The following is a 12,538-nucleotide window of genomic DNA, read 5'->3' as shown; positions in this document are numbered from 1 at the left end:
GACAAGACGATTCTGGAAAACTGAAAGAGAAGGAAGACCAACTGACTTATAACATGATTGATTACAAAAAGACATTCAACACCCTCCCACATGATTGGATAATCAAGTGCCTAAAAATAACAGGAATCAGCAGAAATATCAGAAGTTTGTGCAAACATGGAAGACATAGTTGTTGTGATAAACTGGGAGATGTTAATATCAAGAGAGTAATCTTTCAAGAGGATTCACTATCACCACTGCTTGTTGCACTGATTCCTTTGTCAACAATACTGAATAATTCAGGTCATGGCTATCAAAAATTTCTGCTAGAACTATCCCACCATCTTTACATGGATGATCTGAAACTGTATGGAAAAACACCGTCTGAAATAGAATTGCTGCTGAACACTGTCCATATATACAGTACAACCAAAATATTTCCAGTTTGGACTGGATAAATGTGTCCCAGGGAAAAATAAAATAGTGACAACTGAAGGAATCAAGATGCCCTATTGAAATAACATCAAAAGTCTGGGTGAAGATGTTCATACAAATACTTGGGCATCCATCATGCTGACGTCAAGAAGACTGAAGTCAAAAATAAGGCCTAGAAGAAAAATCTAATTAAAGACATAAAAGAAACATGGGAAGACAAAGTATTACATGGCCAGAACATGAAAACAAAAGTAGGCAAAGCAAATAATAACAAGACCTAACACCCAAGAAAGTTGCAGAAAGAGACAGGGGGTTAATTCTTGCTGCACAAGACCACGCCTTATGAACAAATGCGTACAAAGCCAGAACTGAGAAGGCAGCAACAGAAAAAAAAACACCTGCAAAATGGCTGAAGAAAAATTAATGGATCACATTGTTAGCTTCTGCATGAAGATTGTATAGATTGACTATAAACAATGGCATGAAAAGTAGCAACAATGATGTATTGGAAGATCTGCAAGAAATACCATTTGCCTGCAAGCAAGAACTGGTAGGACTACAAAGTAAAGTAATAGAAAATGAAGAAGCTAAATTGCTCTGGGACTTTAGGTGGTATATGTAGCAATGCCTGGAGACAGCAGAATAGAAAAGAACGAACTAAAGAAAAATCACAAAATACAAAGACCTGCAAATGGAAGTAAAACAACTGTGGCAAAAGGAAGCAAAGGTAATGCTAATAGTATTGGTGCTTTGGATGCAACCCCAAAACATCTGGAGCACCAGTTAAACACCATCGGTATTGACAAAATCAAATCAGTCAATTGCAAAAGGCAGCTTTGCTTAGAACAACTTACAGTCTGTGAGTATTCTGTACTTTTTAGCACCATCAAACAACATCTGTCCTATCTCAGATCCTTGGGGAAGGACTGTGTTCATGGATAAAAGGCCAAATCAAGTCTAAACAACTGGTTAACTGTACAACCAAACATAATAATAAATAGAATACAAAATAATGATAATAATAACAAAAGTAGTAAAAGTAAAACTACGTTATGCTTCCATGGGCTAGAAAAATACACTATTCAAGTTTTTGGAGCAAGACCTGTACTGAAGCAAAAAAAGAAAAATACATAAATTTGTAGGCATCACTATCATATCATGGAAGTCTTAGAAGCAAGGCATACTTCCAGCCTTGGCTGAAAAGATTAAAATTACAAAAGATTCTTCAAGGGAAAGGCAGAAAATAAGAAATATCAATTGTGTTTGAAGCTATAGCAAGAGCAAGCCTGCATTTCCAGTGCCATTTGTATTTAACTGAAGACAGATAAGACTAAATATATTAACCACAGTTTTAAAGATTGATTTGGAATGCATATTAGAAAGATGTCAGTTGAAGTGAAGTTTAAAATATTATATAACAGTGGTGGCGAACCTATGGCACGGTGCCAGAGGTGGCACTCAGAGCCCTCCCTTTGGGCACGCGTGCCATCGCCCCAGTCCTAGGCCTTCAGCTGGGTCTTATAAAACCTTTTCACTTTAGGCCTCTGCTGCCATGTGCAAAAGAAAAAAAAAGGTTCAATCAGTCAATTTCAACTTCTCGCAGGGAAAAAAAAGGTTTTGCAAAGTTGGAATTGATTGATTGAACTTTTTAGTCCCACCCAGTCTGCCGTTACCACCATAGCCATGCCCATCCAATTGGCCACACCCAGCCAATGGGCCAGACCCACCCAGCACTCGACAATGCATAAGTGGGTTTTGGGTTGCAGTTTGGGCAGTCAATCTCTAAAAGGTTTGCCATCACTGTTACATAACTATGCAAGTATATAAAGAGAGTATCTTAGCTAGGTGTATAGCTAAAATGATAATTTGTGAGACTTCTACTTCTCCATATAATGATTTATGACATGAAATTCGACTGGCATTTATTTCGGCCTTATTTCTTCTGAGATAGCAGAAGTATATCATCATCGGGCATCTTCTGATTTTGGGCTAAGATCTACTGGCACGTCTCCTCCTACAATACCTTTCATTGTTTATGTTCTATACAATTGAAATACAGCATGTTATTTATGATTCATATTTGGAAACTAGCACTATAAAAACACTAGTATTAGAGTGATAAAATGATTTATAAAAAATAAAAGTCTATTTTCAATGTATGCTTCTTTGCAATTTATCAATTCCCATGTATTCTAATTAATAGCATCTATGCATTTGTAGGCTGGCAGATTTTGTGGGCCGACTTCTAACAGAGCATACCTGTCACAGCTCCTGGGTTAGTTTATATTCTTTAAAAACAATGGTTGAAAATACTAACATGCGTTGAAAATGAAAATAGCCTTGAATGCTTTCTACATTATATTTGAGATTAAAGACAGTACATGTAGTCCTTTGCTTACAATCATTCATTTAGCAACCATTGAAAGATACAATGGCACTGAAAAAAGTGACTTAACAATAGATCCTCACACTTATGACTGTCACGGCATCCCCAAAGTCACAGGACCAAATTCAGGTGCTTGGCAAACAGCATCTATTTATGACAGTTGCAGCATCCTGGATTCCTATGATTGCCATTAGTGATCTTCCCAGCTGGATTCCAACAAGCAAAAGTCAATGGAGGAAAGTGGTTTCTCTTAACTACATGATTCACTTACCTGCAGTTATTCACTTTAAAACCACTGGGGGGAAAAAGCATGTAAAAATGCAAAATCAGGCATGTGTCACTTAATAACCACTTTGAAATGTTGATTCCAATATCTGTATATATATATTTCTCCCATTTAATTGATTCTTGGAGGCTCCCTGGACAAGTCCTTGCAGTTTTTTTGGCAGTTTTTTTTAGAAGTGATTTGCCGTGGCTTCCTTCCTCAACCTGAAAGAAAAAGGCTAGCCCAAAAGGCCACACCAGGCTGGCTTTGTTCCTAAGGTGGAACTGGGATTCAAAGTCTCCCCATTTCCAGCCTGATACCTTACCATCACTACCATGGACTAATGGACTAGAATAATCAAGCTATTTATATACCAAAGGCAACTTCAGTATAAGCAAATGATACCATTGAATAATGAATTGATATATTTTGTCTCATCCTGTCTTTTGGCTATTAGTTCCTGATAATGTTATTTAGAAGAACAAAGCCTGCAGTGTTCTGTGTAAGTGTCAGGGCTGTCAACTTCAAGAGATGACACTGTTAAATGATTGCCAGTTTAGAAGTAGTTTTCTAGCATTTGCTCAGGCTCATTACTAATTCAACATAGTCACTTTAGCTCTGATATGTTCTATCTTGCCTGATTCAAAGTGAAATAGATTTTTAATAATTTGTGGCATAATATGAACTTCTTCATTTAAAAGGTTACATTTTAGTACTTGAAGTATAAATAAAGGTTTATACTTAATAGGACATTTTTGAAAGTGCATATATATTTAAGGCTCAGCTGAACTTATTCAGAGCAAGAATAATTTGCTATGATAACTATTTCCCTCACCTACATATTTTTAAAACTATTTTTAAAAGCCCAATAATTAGCTTTTTATATGAAGAATAATCATCCAAGAGAAGAAATACTATAGTACCTTTTATTTATCCCAATGGTCTGTTTTGATTGTATTGTCTTTCCTGATTTTTTTTAATGAACATAATTAAAGTTGACATTTATTTACAAACATTTATTAGCACAAAAGTGCTGAGAACCTGCTCTAGTGGATGTCTATATTAGGACCTTGATGAGGTTCTGCACTCCTTTTGGTCTTATTAGACCTTCTGGATATTTTTGAGACACAATATCCTTTTGGACTCCCTATTAAGGCTGGGGATTGGGAACACTATATTGGGAAACTGTTCCTATTTTAGCCCAGCAGCTCCATTCTGTGGCAGTGGAAAGAGAGGTCAGCCTAGTAGCTTCTTACTTGTGGAATTTCATAGAAGTTCTGCCTTGTAGAGAGTATAGGGGCAGCAAGGCAACAGCAGGGGTTGAATTTGTTGCAAGAAACTAATTTGAGAAAGTACCTCAGATAGGCCTTTTTTTTCCTGATCTTGATGTGGTAGGGCTTTATATTAAAGAGCAAAGCTACTCTTTGCTCTTTAATATATATAGAAAGAGGAGATACCATCATCAACATGCTAATAGTCCTCAACGTTTTATTTCCACACTAAATATACCTGCAAATCTTGTCCTACTATTCAAAGCTTGGATGGATGGGTTCTGGATGGAATGACTCAGGCAGATAGAATTACCATTCATTGCAGGCCTCTGCATACTTCAGTGTTTCTCAAGAGAGTGCCATGTCTGCAATTTGAAGGTCCTTCTCGACTCAAGGCCATTACTGAATGGGGATGCAAAATCTTTATAGTAAGCTTTACTGTAAGTAAGCAAAAACTTTACTCAGCTTCAACTGATATATAAGTTATGGCCCTTCCTGGAGTAGAAGGATCTTATTATGAGATTAGACTTCTGCAGTATAAGGGGCTGCATTGAAAATTACAGTTGGTCCAAAATAAAAAGCCCACATACTGGCTGACATCAGTCACTTTAGTCAAATTACATCTATTTTGTAGTTTTGTGGTGGTTACCAGGTTTTTGGGTGCAGTTTGAAATGTTCATCAATTTCTTTATAGTTTTCCACCTTGCTGACTAGTCAGGATAGACCCACCCAAGGAAATCTTCCAGCAGTCTGGCCTTTTAAGTTAACTAGTGCTTGGATCCACACATATACCGTGCCAAAACATTACAACATCCCAGGTTCATGGGAAGAATTCAATGCATATGAAGGCCAACACCAGCTAAAGAACTGGCAGCTGTATATAATAATGATGTTAATATAACTGAGTTTATTAAAGATGATGAACAGTATTTTCTAGTAAAATAATTAAATCCAAATGCATATCTGACAATGTGTGTGAGTCTGAGGGGGGAGAGTGTGATTTTTTTCATTAAAAATAGGTTATAGTTTTTGCTCCAAAACAAGAGTTCTAGTTACCAATTGAGAGTTGGATAAATCACCAAAGTTTCACAGAAAGATTTTTATCATCTCAGGAGAAATTTGAGTATTAATTAATAGGCACGTATGCCTAAGTAATCTAAACTTATTTATATCAGTCTAGGAAATGCACAGTCGTGTCCTCAAAAAATCTTACAAATAGAAGATTTTAAACTATATTGGGCAAAAAGAAAAAGATAAGAGTTCAATACGGGATTGATAAATTATTAATATTAATTAGGAAAATAGCCTGAAAGAACTGTTCACTGCTCTTTAGAAAAAGAACTCTTGAGTACAAAATTCTCAACAAACTTTTTCTTTTCTTTTTTATAAATATTTTATTAATTTTCTAGTTTTGCAATCATAAGTACTTAACAGACAACCCTGGGTCCATTAGTTGTCTGGGTCCATTAGTAATTCAATGGTACATATTAACTTCCTCAATCTAGATCCAATACTACACCATCCAGTGTTTCCTCTCTTCTTCCGGTGGTATACATTTTTCCACACTAGGCAAATACACTTCTTATTGCTGTTAATACATATACAATTGAATATCAACATCTTCATCACATTTTTCTAATATTATACATAATATCAATAGTGTCAGTTTAGCATATCTTTTCTAACCAAAACATATCTCAATCGCATTTGCACATAAAATCCATTTGTTCAATCAATATCCTGTTTTTTCTGCTTTTTTAAAATTTTGATTTCCCGACAATTTCAAAGTGTCTTTATCGCTTATAGTTTTCTCATAATAAGTTATATTTGGGTACCCAAAGGCTCCCCTTATTCAGACCCTCTTAGCATTTTCATATTTCCCATCTCATATGAAAATATAGTATTCTAGTTGCAGATCCTATCTTACTAGTTATAATAATACTTTTATTTCTAACCATTATCTATTCTCTTAGCCATGTTCAAACATCTATTTAATAATATAATATTCCATCTAATCATGGGTCAAAATCTCTATTTTTTTCAGTCTTCTCTAGCTTTCTTTCTTTGCCAACTAACTTTCCAAGTCAATGCATTTGAATCATCAAGTAGTTCTTCCTCTATTTTTGTGTACATTGTTTGGAATAAGAAAGACAATTTGATTAAAGTATTTTTGGAAGAATGCTCCGCCCATTTATATTCATTAAACAGCCTCCCTTCTCCTCCAATTTTCCACAATTCTCCTAATAGCTTTATCTTCCGTTCGATCAGCTCTTCTTCCTTATCCTCAAATGTGTGCTGAGATCTTGACAAATAAGATATCTTTTCCATTTCCGGTATTATCGCTACGTCTTCTAATTCTTCATTTATCTGAATCTGTCTGTTGCTTCCTTCCTTTAGGTCCTCCATCTTTGGATTCCTTCTATTTTCTGGGTTACTAGTTCCATCTTTGTAGTCATTTTCTGAATTTGTAGGTTTAGATTAGAAAATTGTTCTTTTATCTCCTTTGCATTATTTTTTTTTTTTTTTTTTTTATTGAAAATTTTTACATTTTACAAAAACAAATCCCCTTCCCATACCCCCCCCTACCTCACCCCCCCCCTTCCCAACCTCCCAAACCCTCCCCTGGACTTCCCAGAGCTGAGTACAGGCTTAATTAAAAAAAAAAAAAAACTTAAAACACTTTTAAAACCTAAACAAATTTAAATACAATCATCATTCTATATAAGCTCCCTCCAAAAACACAAATTTAAACATTACTTTCTTTGAATATCTATATCTATAATATAAAATCTAATTTCTCCCTCTTTCTTTATCCTAAAACGAAAAAATAAACATACAAATCTTTGTTATACCATTAAAGCTAAATACTCTTAAAGAACTTAAAGTAAGTACATATTTCCTTCAATCTTCATAATCTTCTCTCCTATCCAAAAAGAAAAAAAAAAAAAACAAAAACTTAAAAAACCTATAAGTCCTAAACAAATCTAAGCACATTTAATTAAACAAATTATTTTGTCTTAAAAATATTAATAATAATATTTAAAAACTAAAAACACTTTTAAATCCTAAACAAATCTAAATACAATCATCACTCTATATAAACTCCCTCCAAAACCACAAATTTTTAAAATTTAAAACATTAGAATCCACTCACTAAAATAAGCAAATTATAATCCCTTCAAAACACAAATTTAAACAATATTATCATTAAAGGTTCAAAACTTAAAACAACAAAAAAATATGGAACGCTTCACGAATTTGCGTGTCATCCTTGCGCAGGGGCCATGCTAATCTTCTCTGTATCGTTCCAATTTTAGTATATGTGCTGCCGAAGCGAGCACTCCTTTGCATTATTTTTAGTATCATCCTGAGCTAAGACAATTGTCTCTTGTATTGATTTCAACATAGAAAGAATTTCTTTCTGAGATTCATCAACATTTTCTTGTTGGTATGTCAAGCTGGGGGCTTTGAAGACAAGTGTTAGGAATGATTTTTTACCATTTAAGGCTAAATATGGAACATTTGTTTCTGTATGTGGTTTTTATAGACCAATCTATTTAGGGATTTAAAAAGTTTCAGTCAATTGTCATTTGAACTCCAAATTATCGAGCCAACCTATCAGTCTGTCCTTAAACCTCCCCTAAACAAATATAAGCAAAATTCAAGTTTTTCTGCCCGATGAAAAACATATCCTTTCTGCCCCAAAAGAAAAAATCAATTAAAAGTTGTTCATCAATCAAAGATTTATAATCCAAAGTATCCCATCATCTCAATCAGTAATGCATGTTTCTTCTACAGGGAAATAGTTCCACGACACAGCTCTAAAAGTCAGTATTGTATTCGTAATCCAGCCGGGCCACTTTCAAAATAATTTATCATCTCTGCCAGACAGATTAGCAACCCAAGAGGTTTTTTTTTCCTTTTTCCCAGCTGCAATCTTCAAAAGTGAAAGTTTCCAAGGATAACAAAAGTCTTATCCAAGTCTGGGCTTCAAGCCAAGTTTCCTTTAAGCATAATAGATTGTAGTGCCAAGGTTTGCCACTAGATGTCATTGACGCCATCTTCTAGCTTTTTAAATCCAAACTTATATTACAAGCTTTTCAAGTCTCTTTTCTAAAAAAGTCTCAAAAACATTTTTAATCCCCAAATTTCAAAGCTATATATCTGTATTGATTCCAAATTAATCTTGTAATTTTCTCTGTTTTCCCCAAGTAATTACTGTAGTTCACCACTTTTCTTTTCCTGGGGGAATGGGATGGAAATTCCCCTTCCCTCTCTCATGGGGGGGGGGGGATTCTTTGCTTTGGCGGTTTTTTACAGGAAAAAGTCTTAAAGTCATAAGGAGAGGATAAAGTCTCACCCAGTTCCATCCATGTTGCTCAAAAGTTGCTCATTAGTGCTTATTTTCTTCTATTGTCAGCAGCTTCTGAATGGCCACACGAATGTGGCCAGTTTTTCTCCTGCCAGTTTGGAGGGCTTCCTCAGATCAAACAGAAGGGCCCCCACCCCTACACAATCAACGAGGGTCCCTTCCTTTGTCACCTCTCCGGGGTGACTTTCGATCCTTTTTAGGGTCCCCAGTGGGTGAAATCGAATATGAAAGATGGAGTCCCATCTTCCTGGGTCTGTCACGCCATGACACCTAACCAGAAGCCTCAACAAACTTTTCGAATGATTTTGCATTCTGAGCTCAATATTCAGGCTCCAAAATTAATTTTTGTTTATTTTTATACATAAAAGTTCACATTTTTATTATCTTCAGAGTTGAACATTAAAATTTTGCATCCATGCACAGTATTGCGAAGACATTATATGCCTCTGAAATAATCTGTCATGCTGAGTAATAGAAAAGGGAGTAGGTTTTTCTTTCTACAACAAATTGCATCATCAAATAAATAATTTTGAAATCTATGCCTTTCCAGAATACTGGGAATGCATGAGCTAGCCCATGGAAATTCTCCACCAGGTGATGAAGAAAATAATAAGCAATTAGTAGCAGCTATAATACATTGCAACCAAAAAGGTATTTTATTTGTTCAGTATGTGTGTGTGTGTGTGTGTGTGTGTGTGTGTGTGTGTGTATGTGTCTATGTATGCATGTATGTGTCTACGTGCACATACATGCATACATAGAAAAGTAGGACAATGAATATGATTAAACATTTCCAGATTTCTCTATGCAATCTCTTAGATATCAAATAATATGCATTTTGGGGCAAATTTATCCTTGTTTTTTTTTTCATCTAAAGGATAGTATCCACATTATTTTAACTTCTGTAATAGTAGTCACTTAAAATTCAAAGCATTATTTATATGTTTTACATTATTATACCAATGGGACTAGTGATACAAAAATATTGCATATGGATACATGCTGTTATTTGAAACCAACTATATATGGTAAAATAGACTGATGTGACACATATGCACATATTACATAGATATATACATGTTTCTAATTTATTATTGATTCTTACAAAAAAAAAGTGGCCCTACAGCGTCCATATTGAAGATTCCAGAGTATGTAGGCTCCACTACTGAAATTTGTCTGCAAAAACACTAATATTGATCTCATAATTTTTACAGTTTTTGTTTTTATGAAATTAGGAGCAAGGTATACATCCAGAAATGGGCAAAAATGTACATGCTTTCTGTAGTCTTCAGAAGCAGATTTAGAAGAAAATGGGATGGGATGGGATAAAAAAGTTATCTACTCAAGGAACATACATCCAATCTTCTTACAACCTTCATGTCCACATGGTTCTTTTAGAAATAATGTTTTATAATTGTGCAATACCATTTGTGGGCTGTAGAAAAAAAAAGATCTATTTTGGGTAAAATTAGTAGAGTAGAAAGGCAAGAGATGACATTGTGGAAGCAAAACCAGTGCTGAAAGAACAAAAACATCCTTCCCATCTGAGACACAAAGAAAAGATGAGAAAGCTGATAACTCTTTCCTATTTTACCAGAATTTAAGAGGAAAGTAAAAAAATACTCAGTTTCTGTTATTATATCAATATAAAGATCCAACTAGACTTGTGGAATATGTTTCCTAAACTGTCTATCTTGAAGGACTGGTGATTAGAAAGTCAGAACAAATCCTGAAAAAAACCAATGATAAATCACTTCCATATTATTATCATTACAAAGATCATGGCTATGTCCAGGAGTTGAACTCAGTTCAGATGTAGAATACATTTGTTTAAGAAGATAAAAGTAAGGTTACAGAGAAGAAATGCAAAAAATACCCAGATCCATGGAGCATAAGCTTATAAGATGTTGCAGAAGCTAGAGAAAGATTGTTCTAGTTTATAGGCTTTATTTGGATGTTGTATAATTTATTTTATTATTTTTTAAAGAAGGCAGTTTACCAATTGCTAATGATCGGGTTTTTGTTTTTGCAAAATATCAATTTATTTATGCCTCATCCATGGATATCTAGCAACCATACTGTAAAGCAGTTTGAAACTAATCGATTGGGATCATATCTCAGTAATAGCTGGAACCCAAGAAATTTGATTGCTCTGACCAAATGTCAAAATGTACTGCCTGACGAAATTTGGACTTCTGAAATTTGGCTGCAGGTGATAGGTATTAGAAATAGGCTGCGTTTTTTTAAAAAAAACGGGGAGGGGGAAGGTGTTAAAAAGTAATAGTTTAACACAAAAGAAATATCTGCCAAGGACCAGAGAAGAATTTAGGATCAAAATGTGCAATAACTGAGAATTTTAAACAGCATATGTAGGTTTTATACTTCATTAAAAATAGACATAATATATTTATTGATTTATTTTTAAATCCTTTGGCGAGGTCCTGAGAAAGGAGTCTGGTTCCTGGTAGTATGTTGAGATTTAGAGGTCTATGAAAGGGCCAGCAATATTAAGATTGTGTTTAAAAACAAATCACAGTGAACACAAATTAAAATTTATAGGTGTACATTCAATATTGTGATTGAGTGTCTCTAATTGAACCATAGTAAGTTTGGGAAGGATCAATCATTCAGGGGCCAGAGTTCAGCTAAACAAATCTGGATCTTTCGTTAGAGTTAAAAATAGATTATATGGTAGCTTCACAGATTACAATTTGCTGATCTTTATACAGTACATGTTGCTTCATGACCTTCAGATCTAAATCCAAGGTATATTGATTTTATTACTAGAAACTACAACTGATGGGACTGACTTCTAGTCAAACTTTAGGGGTACGGTAGAAGAGAACAGATCCCAGCCTTTTTATGGTACTTGCAAATAGGTAAGGCTCTCCTCGGCAACTCGTTCAACTAAAAGTTATTCTTGTAACCCAAATTTTCCCTGACTCTTCTTTAATAAGATTTCCTGAAATGAAAGCCATAATAAGATTTTCAGTAATTCAACTATTTTTAGTTTAAAATCAGTTAGACTCCTAATGGATTAATGGGGAGATTTTCTTAGTTTTTAACAGTTTAATTTTTGAAAAAAAAAACAGAACTTTTCTTTGATAACAAAGAAGCTTGCCTTTGAACAGATGGCTATTTGAAAATGGAAGCCTTATAAATCTGTGAGTTGATCACTGCATCATGACTTTTACTGAAAAACATAAAGACAGCAGTGGAACATCTAGACAAAACTTTTCTTGAGCTCTTCTGATTTCTAAAAACATTTGCTCACCTTGATTATGACCAGCTAATATTGATAGTAAATAAAGTTATTTTAAATCATTTAATCTGAAATATAGAAACTTAATTATCTCAACTATTATCCAAACCCTATTATCTTGTTGCAGTGGTTAGCTCAAAGAAAGAAAAGATAAAAGAAAAACAATATTAAAGGGGGTGGTTGGGAAGCAGAAGATGAAGTTATCAAAATTTTGTAATTACTTTACTAAGCCTTAGTTCATATGTCTCCATGCTTACTGTGTATTTTATTGTAATCATTAACTAGACACAAGAACAGTATTGTTAAGCTGGTAATGGCCCAATAACGTATTTTGAAGAAATATAGGAGGAAAAGTTATTTTACCTGAGTGTACTATTGTATATAAAGCATAATAATATTGGCTTTAATGATTTCTTGAAGCTTTTATTGTGCTTTAGTATTACAAGAGAGGTTGAAAATTGCTTTACCAGAATATTGTAGTTCAGCTCATTCTACTTCTCACCATGGCATCAATTGCATGTCAGTAATATTTCTAAATATTCAATTACTTGCCTGCCTGTAAAAAAAG

The 12,538-nt window shown here is 34.3% G+C and overlaps 1 non-coding gene across 1 annotated transcript; it reads right to left on the bottom strand.

Moving 5' to 3' along the window:
* Positions 1–7,570: 7,570 nt before the first annotated feature.
* On the bottom strand, positions 7,571–7,677 carry LOC120317737. The gene has a single exon (XR_005559310.1). It is a non-coding gene; the product is annotated as a U6 spliceosomal RNA (small nuclear RNA).
* Positions 7,678–12,538: the final 4,861 nt, after the last annotated feature.

This window comes from Crotalus tigris, unplaced genomic scaffold (assembly GCF_016545835.1).
Source record: "Crotalus tigris isolate CLP2741 ecotype Arizona unplaced genomic scaffold, ASM1654583v1 scf7180000019802.547583, whole genome shotgun sequence".
Classification (NCBI taxonomy): domain Eukaryota; kingdom Metazoa; phylum Chordata; class Lepidosauria; order Squamata; family Viperidae; genus Crotalus; species Crotalus tigris.
Note: the sequence above shows the minus strand (reverse complement) of the source record. Positions and strands in the feature narration are given on the sequence as shown.